This window comes from Nicotiana sylvestris, chromosome 12 (assembly GCF_000393655.2).
Source record: "Nicotiana sylvestris chromosome 12, ASM39365v2, whole genome shotgun sequence".
Classification (NCBI taxonomy): Eukaryota; Viridiplantae; Streptophyta; class Magnoliopsida; order Solanales; family Solanaceae; genus Nicotiana; species Nicotiana sylvestris.
This window is the reverse complement of record NC_091068.1, coordinates 105874640-105889088: the sequence shown is the minus strand read 5'-3', so window position 1 is coordinate 105889088 and position 14449 is coordinate 105874640.

Sequence of the window (14449 nt, the reverse complement as noted above, 5' to 3'; positions counted from 1 at the left end):
AGGAATTACAAAAAATATTGGGATTAAACTATGGTCAACTTTAAAGTGTTTCTAAGCAGAAATATAGTAAGTTGAGGGTTTACCAACTTAATTAGGGTTAGTTTGGTACATCGGATTAGAATAATAATTCCGGGATAAAATTTGAGATTAACTTTAATTATCCAATATTTGGTTTGGAGTATTAGCTAATCCCGAAATAACTTTTACACTAAAATGGTGGAATTAGCTATCCCATATAGAAGGTGGAATAACAAATTCCATGGGACAACCCACTACACGGGATATTATGGGAATTCCACCATTGTACCAAACGACCCCTTAGAGCTTTTATTAATAAACACTTTCAATGTTGATCAAACCCGGTATATAAATTAATTTATAAGCGTATATAAGCACCTCTATATCTTTTTTTTATATAAAAATAAAATTACGTCGTCTGGTGGCTCTGCCCTTTCATTCAGCCACAAAAACTACAAATAAAAGGAAGGGGATCAAGCACTCTTTATATCTGCTCTAAGGAATTAAAAGTTTCTTTATATTTTCTTTGTTTGTATTTAAAATCAATTATACAATAAAAGAGAAAAATATGGTAAAATACATACCTTAAATCCAGAATTTAATCATGAAGGAAATTCATGGAACAACTGACAATCATTATCCTCAATCCCAAAGCTTCTACTCAATTGGTTAGAGTCTCGTGCTGATAACGTGTTATGAACAATAAAAGAAGAAGAAGAATATTGCAGAGAAAAGTAGGGAGAGAGAATTCTTATTTGTGATGACCCAAAAGGTTATCACTTGTTTTAAAACGAAACCTCTGTGTTCTGAGGCCTTGAAAACCTCATTTAGAGTTACCTCGATTTGCGTGCGCAGTTCGGGCGCGTAGCCGGAAAAGCTTAAACATGATAATCTGTGAAAAATGATAAGTCTTGATTATAAAATGAGCTAATTTGACTTCGGTCAACGTTTTTGGTAAACGGACCCGGACCCGTGATTTGACGGTCCCGGAGGGTCCGTAGGAAAATATGGGACTTGGGCGTATGCCCGAAATCGAATTCCGAGGTCCCAAGCCCGAGAAATGAATTTTTAAGGGAAATTGTTTTCTCGAATTGTTTAAAGAAATTTGAAGTGAAATTTGATTAGAACATGATGGTATTGAGCCCGTATTTTGGTTCCGGCGGCCGGTACATATATGATTTAAGACATTTCTGTGGAATTTGGTGAAAAACGGATGTCATGTGACGTGATTCGGACTTAAATTGCAAAAATTATGTTTAAGGAAGTTTTGAGAAAATTTCATTGATCTCGAGATTTAATTTGATGTTCCTAAAGTTATTTTGATGATTTGATTACACGAGTAAGTCCATATGGTGTTTTTGAGTTAGTACGACATTTGGTTTGGAGCCCCGAGGGCTCGGGTGAGTTTCGGGATATTTTTACACTTAGGAAAAAGTTGCAGATTCAGAGAAGTTGCAGGTCTCTGAACCCAGGTCTCGCGGTCCGCGGTGGAAGCTTCGCGGCCGCGGTGGGATTTGTGCGGTCCGCGGTGAGCAAGGCCAAGCCTCCGTGGCCGCACTCGATTTCTTGCGGTCCGCGGTGGAGCTCCGCAGCCGTAGTCCTTTTTATGCGGTCCACGGAGAGGGTCTGAGAGGGGTATAAATAGACGAGATTTTCAGTTATTTTTCATTTTTCAAAACCCCAAAAACATAAGAGGTGATTTTTCAAACAACCTTTCTTCTCCAAATCAATTATAAGTCATTTTTAACTACTTTTCTTCAATCATTAACATCTTTTAACATGATTTTAACTTCAAATCAATGATTTTCATAGGGGAAATTGGGTGTTTTGGGTAAAACCTAAAGTTTTCAAAAAATTGGGGATTTGGACCTCGATTTGAGGTCCGATTTCAAAACAAATTACATAATTAAGCTCTTGGGGGAATGGGTAATCGGGTTTTGGTTCGAACCTCGGGTTTTGACCACGTGGGCCCGGGGGCAATTTTGACTTTTTGGGTAAAACTTTGGAAAACTCATTTTCATGCATTCAAAAATTGATTCATTTAACGTTTATTGATGTAATTAAGTAAATTGTGGCTAATACGAGCGGATTGGTGGTGAAATCAAAAGGTAAAGCTATAGTTGAAACTTGAATTGTGTTCGAGGCATCGAGGTAAGTGTTTGCTCTAACCTTAGCTTGAGGGATTAGGAGTTGTGTCCTATTTACTATTTGCTTCTTGTCGAGTACGACGTATAGGCATGGTGACGAGTATCTATACGTTGGTGTCAAGCATGACTGTGAGTCTTATATTGTGATTTTCATGATTTCGTTGTATTATTCATGCCTTGGTGAAGATTTCTAATTGTTGTATAAAGTTTGTGGAAAGGATTGTGACTTATGAACATTGATGAGCCTTGGCTCAAGTTGTATAGCGAAATTGTGAAAGTATAAGTGAAAATTGAACTTCTAGAGCATTTGCTTGAGTTGTGAAAGTATAAGTGATAATAGAACCTCTAGAGCATTGGCTCGAGTTGTGAAGTGAATTGTGAAGTAAATTTGAGAAAGAGAAGAGATCATTATGTCGTCACCCTTGCCGGGCTATTGTTGATTTAATTGTTGTTCCCTTGCCGGGATTTAATTGTTTAATTGTTGTTCCCTTGCCGGGATTTAATTGTTTAACTATTGTTCCCTTGCCGAGATCTCTATTACTATTTTGTTTATTCCCTTGCCCCTTTGCTTGTGATTGTTGTTTGGGTAAGAAAGAGTGTTAAAGCACGAAGGGTGATGCCGTGCATTGTTTGTTATTATGAGGAAGAGTGTTAAAGCACTAAGGGTGATGTCGTGCATTGTTTGTTATTATGAGGAAAGAGTGTAAAGCACAAAGGCTGATGCCATGCCGCACGACGTACCATTCTGTGCCGATTCTATTGATTATATGGTGAGGAAAGAGAGTAAAAGCAAGAAGGTTTATGTCGTGCACATTTTGATTATATGATTGTTTTGGTAAGGTCGAGAGTAAAAGCACGAAGGGTGATGCCGTGCACATTTTTATTATATAACTGCTTTGGTGAGGCTGATAGTAAAAGCACGAAGGGTGATGTCGTGCAATTGTTGATTTCTGCTTCCTTATTGATATTTTAGTTATGTTGTTTCTTTCCTTACTTGATGCCTATCTATTCAGAACTATTATCTTCCCCACAGCATGTTTTCCCCTCCCATATTGACTAGTTCTTTCTGTATTTCTTTTCCGCTGTATGTGTATATGAACTGCACAGGTTTATGTGGTGGTCTGGTCCTAGCCTCGTCACTACTTCGCAGAGGTTGTGCTGATATTACACTCTGCACTGTGTGCAGATCCAGGAGTAGCTTACGGACAGTAGTTGGAGTGATTCCTTCAGTCCACCCGGAGACCCAAGGTAGACCTGCAGGCATCCGCAGGCCCTGACATCTCCCTCTATCTCTATTTCCTATTTCATTTCCTTTGTTCAGAGACAGTGTATTGTATTTCTTCAGACCTTGCATGTAGTGACTCTTAGACAGTCTGTGACATTGTGATACCAGGTTTTGGGTATTTGAGGTTTTAAAAGTTGTAATAGACGTAGCCTTAAGATACGTAATTGTTGACTTCCACTTATTTATTTAAAATCCCGCTTTTATCATATTATCGACTTGTGTTTGTTAAAAAGAAGCAAAAATGGAAGTGTAGCAAGTAGTTAAGGTTTGGCTTGCCTAGCTTCCATTAGTAGGCGCCATCACGACTCCTGAGGGTGGAAAATCCGGGTCGTGACAAGTTGGTATCAGAGCTCTAGGTTACATAGGTCTCACAGTTCACAAACAAGCTTAGTAGAATCTGAGGGATCGGTACGGAGACGTCTGTATTTATCCCCCAGAGGCTACAGAGTTAGGATAAACTTCACATTTGTTCTTTCTCGTCGTGCAGTTTTGTTTCTCAATGCTAATTGAACTTCTACTTTGTTCTATCGCAGATGGCGAGAACACGCGCTTCCTCATCCTCCGCTCAGCAGCCCGAGCCCCCAGTAGCCGCTCCCACGAGGGGCAGAGGGCGAGGCCGAGGCCGTGCTAGAGGCCGAGGCAAGGGCAGAGCTCAGCCTAGGGCAATAACACCCATAGCAGAGCCTCATGTTGGTTTTGATGAGGAGGTTCCGGCTCCAGCAGTTCCGGTGGGCCCAGCTCAGGTCCCAGAGGGGTTTATTGCTACCCCAGTTCTTCAGGATGCTCTAGTCCGATTAGTGGGCTTCATGGAGAGTGTCACCCGGCCAGGCTTGCTTCCTGTAGCCCCAGCCGTCTCTCAGGCTGGAGGAGGGGCCCAGACTCCTGCTACTCGCACTCTGGAGCAAGTAGCTCCTCAGATTCAGACTCCAGCGGTTCAGCCAGTTGGAGCAGTACAGCCGAGTGTGGTATCTCAGACCAGTGATGGAGCGACTATGTCCGCCGATGCTTTATGAAGACTGGATAGGTTCACCAAGCTCTTTACTTCTACTTTCAGCGGTGCATCTACTGAGGATCCCCAGGATTATCTAGACAGCTGCCACGAGGTTCTCAAGAACATGGGCATTGTTGAGACTAATGGGGTCAATTTTGCTACATTTCTCTTGTCTGGATCCGCCAAGACTTGGTGGAGGGATTATTGCTTAGCGAGACCAGCCGGATTGCCAACCTTGACTTGGGAGCAGTTTACAGTGTTATTCCTAGAGAAGTTTCTCCTCGTTACTCAGAGAGAGGCCTATCGGAGACAGTTTGAGCACCTCCAGCAGGGTTCCATGACTGTTACCCAGTCATACTCCCCACCGAGAGAGAGAGGGTGAGGAGGTTTATTGACGGTCTTATTCAGCCGATTCGTCTTCAGATGGCTAGAGAGGCTGGGAGTGAGATTACTTTTCAGGAGGCAGCCAATATGGCCCGTAGAGTTGAGATGGTTCTGTCACAGGGAGGCGGTCATGGGTCAGACAAGAGGCCCCATCATTCAGGCCGATTCAGTGGTACCTCATCCGGAGGTCGAGATTCGTATGGTAGAGGCCATCCTCCTAGGCCCTTTCAGTCAGCACTCCAGGTTTTTTTCACTGTACTTCAGGTGGTCGTGTTCCCCAGATGCAGTATCCCGATCAGTAGTCCTACAGTGCACCACCTGCTCCTATCAGTGCACCGCCGCTTTAGAGTTTTCGGGGTGGTCATTCAGGTCGTCAGGGCCAGTAGTCTCAATAGCTGAGGGCTTGTTACACGTGTGGTGATCCAGGTCACATTGCCAGGCTTTTCCCTCGAGCATCAAGTAGCTAGCTCTCAATATCAGGGTTCTCGTGCTATGGTACAGGCACCGGGTGCTCCATAGCCTGCCCAGCCAGCTAGAGGTGGGGGTAGATGTGCTAGAAGTAGAGGTAGAGGTACTAGAGGTGGATCTCAGGCCGCTAGAGGTGGAGGCCAGCCAGCTACAGGCCGTCCCAGAGATGTAGTTCAGGGTGGTGGGGCCCAGGCCTGATGTTACGCCCTTCCATCCAAGCCCGAGGCTGAGGCTTCAGATCAGTCATTACAGGTACTATTATGGTTTGTGATAGATATGCTTCAGTATTATTTGATCCAGGGTCTACCTACTCGTATGTGTCATCTTATTTTGCACCGTATCTGGTCATGCCTAGTGATTCATTGAGTATTCCTATTTATGTGTCTGCACCGGTGGGTGATTCTATTGTGGTAGATCGAGGCCATCGTTCTTGTATTGTGGTGATTGGGGGTCTTGAGACTCGTGTGGATTTGTTGCTTCTAGACATGGTCGATTTCGATGTTATATTGGAGATGGACTGGTTATCACCTTACCACACTATCTTGGACTGTCATGCCAAGACTGTGACCTTAGCCTTATTGGATTTGCCCCGTTTAGAGTGGAGAGGGACTCCTGGTCATTCTACCCGCAGTGTCATCTCGTATGTGAAGGCTCGGCGTATGGTCGAGAAGGGGTGTTTGGCCTATTTGGCATATGTTCGTGATTCTAGTGTTGAGGTCCCTTCTATTGATTTTGTGCCCGTTGTTCGAGAGTTTCCTGATATTTTCCCTTCAGACCTGCCGGGTATGCCACCCGACAGGGATATTGACTTTTGCATTGATTTGGCTCCGGGCACTCAGCCCATTTCTATCCCGCCGTATTGTATGGCCCCGCCGGAGTTGAAGGAACAGTTGCAAGACTTGCTTGAGAAGGGTTTTATTAGACCTAGTGTTTCGCCTTGGGGTGCGCCGGTGTTGTTTGTTAAGAAGAAGGACGGATCGATGAGAATGTGTATTGATTACCGACAGTTGAACAAGGTTACAATCAAGAATAAGTATCTATTGCCGAGGATCGATGATTTGTTTGATCAGCTTCAGGGTGCCAAGGTGTTTTCAAAGATTGATTTGAGATCTGGTTACCATCAGTTGAGGATTAGGGCATTCGATGTCCCTAAGACAACTTTCCGCACTCGGTACAGGCATTATGAGTTCCTGGTCATGCCATTTGGGTTGACCAATGCTCCAGCAGCTTTTATGGATTTGATGAACCGAGTGTTCAGTCCTTATTTGGATTCGTTCGTGATAGTCTTCATTGACGATATTTTGATATATTCCCGCAGCCGGGAGGATCACGAGCAACATCTTAGGGTGGTTCTTCAGACCTTGAGGAATAGTCAGTTATATGCTAAATTCTCGAAGTGTGAGTTCTGGTTGAGTTCAGTTGCATTCCTGGGTCATGTTGTGTCAGCAGATGGTATTCAAGTTGATCCGAAGAAGATTGAGGCAGTCAAGAACTGGCCTAGACCTGCATCAGCTACAGAGATTCAAAGTTTCTTAGGATTGGCAAGCTACTACCATCGGTTCGTGGAGGGATTCTCATCTATCGCAGCCCCGATGACCAGGTTGACCCAGAAGGGTGCCTAGTCCAGATGGTCAGACGAGTGTGAGGCGAGCTTTTAGAAGCTCAAGACAACTCTGACTACAGCACTGGTGTTGGTTTTGCCCAGAGGTTCAGGGCCTTATACAGTCTATTGTGATGCATCTCGTATTGGGCTTGGTGCAGTGTTGATGCATGATGGCAAGGTCATTGCCTATGCTTCGCGGCAGTTGAAGATTCATGAGAAGAACTATCCGATTCATGACTTGGAGTTGGCAGCCATTATTTACGCATTGAAGATTTGGAGGCATTATCTATATGGCGTGGCATGTGAGGTGTTCACGGATCACAAGAGTCTTTAGTATTTGTTCAAGAAAAAGGAGTTGAATTTGAGACAGAGGAGGTGGTTGGAGTTGTTGAAAGATTATGATATCACTATCTTGTATCATCCGGTCAAAGCCAATGTGGTGGCCGATGCATTGAGTAGGAAGTCAGCCAGTATGGGCAGTCTCGCTTACATTCCGGTCGGTGAGAGACTGCTTGCTTTGGACGTTCGGCTTTGGCCAATCAGTTTGTGAGGTTGGATATTTCTGAGCCTAGTCGTGTATTGGCCTGCACGATCGCTCGTTCTTCTTTATTGGAGCGTATCCGTGATCGGTGTCGCACCTCCTTTTTGCCGCGCCCGCGGGGCGCGTGGGGAGTTTTCTCCAATTGAAGGACAGTCGAAACGGGATTTATTTAGTTATTTCAGAGTCGCCACCTGGGAATTTTAAGGCGTCCCAAGTCACCAATTTCAATCCCTGAATCGAGGAGAATATGACTCTGTTTATTATTCTGCGAACCAGAAATCCTGAGTAAGGAATTCTGTTAATCCGGAAGAAGGTGTTAGGCATTTCCGAATTCCGTGGTTCTAGCACGGTCGCTTAACTGTTTTTATTATTGGCTTAATTATCTTGATTTTTATTAAACATATTGATGTTACATGATTTTTGCTACCGCTTATACTTACTGTGTTTGAGGACCCTTCTTTGAATTGAATTACGCGTACGTATATTCGTGTTTTTTTAAAAAAAAAATTGCGGACTTGTGTCACGCGTACGTGCAATAACTTTTGATAATATATTTATTAAGCAATCATTTTTCAAAATTGTGTCGAATCAAGAATATTTGTTTTTCTTGAATAGTGAACCGTACATCTCGGGTTTTTATGAAATTGATTTAACGCCTTTGGATAAATCCTTTTATTAAATATTCGTTCGAAATTGCGCGTACGCATAATCCGAATTTTTACTTTTAAAAATATAATCAGGGTACGCGAACGTATCCCTAATTGCGCAAAATATTTGTAATGGTTTAGGGATTTTCCACAAATTGTTTATTATATTTATGTATTTCTTTTATGTGAAAATCATGAGAAACTCCTATTTAGAGGCCTATAAATTCTTTGAAAAGAATTCGCAATCTATTAAAGGTTGTTCGTCGATTATGATTTCCGAATATAGGTTATATTCATTCCAACTATTCAAATTCAAAGAACAGAATAAAAATATGATTAATACTATTTTTAAACAAATATGACATATATATATATATATATGCCAAAGAATAAATTGCATATGAAACTGAAAATAAATGATTCATAAAGGAAGGAAATATTTTCCGAGAATTTTCATTATTTACTTAATGCAAATTCTATTTCTAATTATCATTGATGTAAAGTGTGGCAATTTATGCTTGTACATCTCTTTTCATTCTCATATACTCGCTTTTAATCTAATAGGCCTAATTATTTGGTCACTTTGTTTTATGAAGATAGATAAGCATCGAATTTATAGAAAGGGAATTATTATACAAGTTAATTCAACAAAGTTACCTTACATGCAACCTAACTGTTTGGCGTAAACATTCATAACGTTTTAACATCATGATGAGCTATACCAACTTACTTTACTCATATGATTATACCTGTCATCATACCATATAATAACTTATACCAATCTAAACAAAATCATATTTGTTACAAGATATTCTACTAATGTAACTTCTTAATCTTTACATTTAGCTAATGGTATTATGGGATGTAATCAATGGCCCATTTTTATGCCTTACTCCCTGTTTTGACAATTCACATATACCTATACCAATGAGATTTCGGAATGGCTAACATTATTACAAAGCTTTATATGAATTTCAAAATAAGACAATTAACTCATAGCTATCAAATTGAATTCACTACTAGTTAACTAACATGAAACAAAAAAATGAAAATTAATGAACTTGGACAATTGGAAAATAACATTTCAATTCTAGCTTCATTGATGAGTCATGTTGAATCTCTTTCCAACATAGAATTTAAGAAGATATGTACCTGGAAATGGAGGTAGAAGAAGCAAGTTTCAGCAGTAACAAAATCAGTAGAATATATCGATAACACAGCAAATCTGAACAAGAATAGGATTCGAAGAGCCCAGATGCACAGTAAAAGTACTTTTAAGAAACTTCAGATTTTTAACTGAAGAATGAGATCGAACAAATCCGGACAGATTCAATACCAAGAGTAATATTTCTGATTTTTGATGTTTAGAACAAAACAGACTGAAAACTTTCAATTTCAAGAACACAGAATCAGCTTCAATACTAATTTCCGATATAGAATTCTGTTTTAGTGTCTCTGTTTTCCTTTCTTTCTATCTTCCTTTTTAAATTTATGTTTTTGCTTGATTTTCCTCTTTCAATCTCCTAAAATCTGCCTTAAGCTCTATCTCTCAAACTCTCTTCTTCTGAAAACTGCCCCTATTCTCTGAAAAACTCCTTTTTTTTTCTTCTTCCAACTCTCTTTTAAGTCTTTTTCCTTTTAAGCTGTCCAGCTCCTGTATTTATACAGGGTTGGTTGCACCTTTGTCATGGTGGCTGGACCTTTTATCACTTTAAAAATTAGAAAGTTTCCATTAAAAACTACTTTTTAATACTTTATGTGATCCTAACATGATTTTCAGCAGCCCCATTATCCCTTGTTCCCCCTTTATTACTTAAATATAGCCATTAACACTCCATTATCAGCCCACTATTATATCATATTACTCTTACTGTTTTATCTGTTTCATTCCCAGAAATGTCCCTAAAATCCTACTGTAATTACTGTCCAAGTTATCTGAATTAAACTTGTTTAGCAGCTAACAACCAATTCCTAAATCAAATAACATTCTGTCCTTTCATTGTTAGTTAATTGACCCAACAAACTCAATGTCTAATAACTAATGGCCAAGCTAGATTCAGATTGAGCAGCTGAACTTGCATACAAACACATTAACACTATGCAGAGCTTAACAGAACCAAAAAAAAATTGAATTGAAATTCAGATCAACATATACACAGCATTCATTTTGACAGACTCATTGAAATGTAAACAAGGGTGATTTAACTGACGAGTATTAATTTAAACTAATTATCTACAACAATTGTCCATAATTGGTCTAAAACAATAAAAGCAGACTGTTTTTTTTATTAGCATTATCATAAGTGAGAATTCATAATATAACTAATCGACGAACTTAATCGAGTCGATTACTTACATTATGAACAATCACAACCAACTGAAACAGTTTCATATTTGACCATATAGACGGGCATGAGACAAAGGTGACAGAATTAATCAAATAAAATCATGAAAAATTAACAAGCTATTAAGACAGACAACAATACACGTAGAATACACAAAGAAATAGAAAATACCTCTGAATCTTCAATTAGACTCGAACTCAACTCGGCTTTCGGATTTTTTGTTTGAAATCAAACAGACCTTAGTCGAAGTATTTTCCACTGAAAATACTTCGACTAAGGTCGATTAAACCTCAATCCTTTAATCAATTTGGACAAAAATCCAGAAGTTTGGTATTTCTAGGTTTCCTGAAGGTTCGATTTGGGACCTAATCATTTCTGGTTAGATTCGAAAGGAACCAAACATGATATAAGGGTGAGGGAAGCCTAGGGGTTATTTAGTGTCACTTTGGAACAGATCTGGGTAATTTTTGTTTGGCTCGAATCTTCAAAAGAAGATTCGAGAAGCTCTGAAGTGATTCGAGCCAAACTAACTTCAGATCCATAACAAGGGTTGTTAGGGGAAGCCATGGTGTTAATTTGGGGCCGATTGGTTGAGATCAGGTTTTTAGGCCAACCTTCGATTTAAGATTCGAAGGGTTGGGGCCTGATTCGAAGGAATCTAAGGTCATATTTGTGTAGAGGACGTTCGGAGGGTTCTGGGGTGTCAAGGTGGTGACCGGCGGCGTTGATGCCGCCGAGTTTCAGGCGAAGGGGAATAGGGGCGGCTAGGGTTAGGGGTCTGTTTGGAACGATGATGAATAGGAGCGGAGAGGGGGGGGGTGCTTAGTTAGGGGGTCGGGTAAAGGATTATGGGTTTATATAGGGGAATGGTGGGTGGATATGGACCGTTGGATTAGGCAGGATGGATGGCTGAGATCTATTCACTTAACCAAACGGTGTCGTTTGGTTTAAGTTAGGGGGACGGGTTGAACCGGGGCAGTGGGTCGGGTAATGATCACGGGTTAGGGTGATGAGATCTCAGCCGTTGGATGAATTGAATCCAACGGCCCTTGATGAAGGGTGATGAAACGTCGTCATTTCGGTTTGTTTGATTTGGACCGGACATGGGGTTGTTGGGATTGGGCTGTGGGGGGGGGGGGTTTAAAATGTTTTGGGCCTGGATTTTAATCCAGGTCCGATTTTGTACAACTTGTATTATTTTTTTTATTTTATTTTCTAATTTCATTATTAATTAATAAAATCTTAATTAAAATTATAAAAACAAAATTACCCTTACAAAGATATTAATTACCCTTTTAACAACTATTAACACATAGACAACATTAATCACACAGTGGAACATTTAAAAAAATAGAACAAATGCATATTTTTGTGATTTTATTTAAATTAACTTAATTAAATGCATACTTAAATCCTAGATATACATGAAACATGTATTTTTATTTTAATTTTGTTTAATTATAACAAAGCAAGCATTTTACGGACAAAACACAAACAATTAATAAACGCAACACAAATTCTAAAATTGCACACTAAAAGAAATTAGTTTTATTTTTGATTTATTTGGGAGTAGTTTTCGTGAGGCAAAAATCACGTGCTCACAGCTGCCCCTCTTTGTACGGAAACTCGAAGAGTTTTCGTGCAAAGATAAAGTGAGCGGATACGAGCGATTTTTGCCCGTTCGAATACTCCGTGGGAAGCATTTTTGAAAGATTTGACCGAACCTCTGCTTCAAAGGTTTCCTACATATCCTTGGCTATAAAGGAATCAGGTCAATGTAGTTCGGGAAGTTTTGGGTAGCTGGGACTACCGTGGGACTGTGATGTTACTGCTGCTTCGTGCTGTTTTTACTGCTTGCTGACCTCCTTATTACACCTTACTTTAAAGGAAATACAAAATTAAACTAGATTATGGTACATGAATTATAAAAATCTTATCTAGATCATGCCCTTGCGTTTCTTGTTGTCTTGATATCTTGGTGAATCTTGGGCATTTGGCTTATTCCGTATTCCTTTTGGAACTCTTGTTGTTTCTTGCTGGGGATTCTGTTGGACTCCTCTGCTTTATTGATTCTAAGTGTGCTCCTTTTCCATATGAGCGGGCTTTTGATTTCAACATTTCAATTTTATTCCCTCGTTCTTCAGGTGGGCGCCTTGACTGTTTCTTTTCTTTCTTCATCCTCATTCTCCAGGTGGACGCCTGACTTCTTCAATTTTTCATCCTCATTCTCCAGGTGGACGCCTGATTTCTTCAATTTCTTTATCCTCATTCTCCAGGTGGACGCCTGATTTCTTCAATTTCTTCATCCTCATTCTCCAGGTGGACGCCTGATTTCTTTAATTCTTCATCCTCATTCTCCAGGTGGACGCCTGACTTCTTTAATTTCTTTATCCTCATTCTCCAGGTAGACGCCTGACTTCTTCAATTCTTCATCCTCATTCTCCAGGTGGACGCCTGACTTCTTCAATTCTTCATCCTCATTCTCCAGGTGGACGCCTGACTTCTTTAATTCTCTGTCCTCATTCTCCAGGTGGACGCCTGACTTCTCCTTTTTTCATCCTCATTCCCCAGGTGGACGCCTGACTTCTCCTTTTCTCATCCTCATTCTCCAGGTGGACGCCTGACTTCTTTAATTCTTCCTCATTCTCCAGGTGGACGCCTGACTTCTTCAATTCTTCATCCTCATTCTCCAGGTGGACGCCTGACTTCTTTTTAACTTCATCCTCATTCTCCAGGTGGACGCCTGACTTCTTTAATTCTCATCCTCATTCTCCAGGTGGACACCTGACTTCTTTAATTCTCATCCTCATTCTCCAGGTGGACGCCTGATTTTTTTAATTCTTCTTCATCCTCATTCTCCAGGTGGACGCCTGATTTTTTTTTTAATTCTTCTTCATCCTCATTCTCCAGGTGGACGCCTGACTTCTTTAATTTCTTCATCAGGTATTTCCTGACACAAATATTGTATTTGCCCCTGTTTTAAATTAAAGAAAACTTCGTTAGTTTAATGCCGGGTGGTTGACTGGGGTATTTTTGCCGATGGTGATGCTTCTCTTCGTTTCTCTTTATTGCCTTAGAATGGTTGAAAAGACTGTTTTGTCTTTGTCATTGATCCTTGACTATAGGATTTCCCTCTGTATGTTTTCCTTCGAACCCTTTTAACTATAATCATATGTCCCTTCTGACTTTGCTGATCCACTTTTGATTTCACCTTTCTTACACCCATATCCTTTATCTTCCACTTTTGTGGCCGTATTTTGCATCCTGTAACCTTGAATCTTGGTAGTATACCTTGACATTCCTTCTTATTTGTTTGGAATAAAACTCATTTCAAAGCTTTTAGAAAAGTAAGATTATTAGTGACGAAACACGTTGATTTCGACAATTATAGAATAAAAAGAAAAATCCAATTTTTGGATGACTGTTGGAAAAGGAATAAAGGACTTATCTGATTGGAATTACTGGCACCAATGATCAGGGTATGCGTTTCGGATTAATCAACCCAGTCTTTTAATCAATCTCCTTTCAATTGTCTCAAGGAGTTTTCATCGATAAACTTTCCTCATTTTTCACTTCTTCACTTCCTTTTCGCCTTATGGTGCCTACGAAGGTTTTCACCAATAAGACTCTCTCATTTTACTTTTCTCTCAACTTCCGTCGCCTTATGGTGCCCGTGTGGGTTTTCACCTATAAGACTCTCTCATTTTTACTTTCTTTTCTTGTTTGTACCAGAGTGTTATGAACCATCTTCATTTGCTTGCCTCAGCATTTTTCTAAGATTGATCGAAAGGTCTTTTTGGTATGGGGTTAGAAATGAAAGAGGTATTAAAAGCTAAATAGCTTTGGTATGGGTTTAAGATTACAACTCTTGGAATCTTTTCTTATTTCCAACACAATTCCTGCCCCAGTTTCTTGATTGGGGTCTCTTACTGTTTTTTTTTCGTGCACATTGTGCATGTGGTGCACCCTATGACCGAGCCGTGAGGCGCCTACGTATCCTTCTTTGAGGAATCAGGTCAA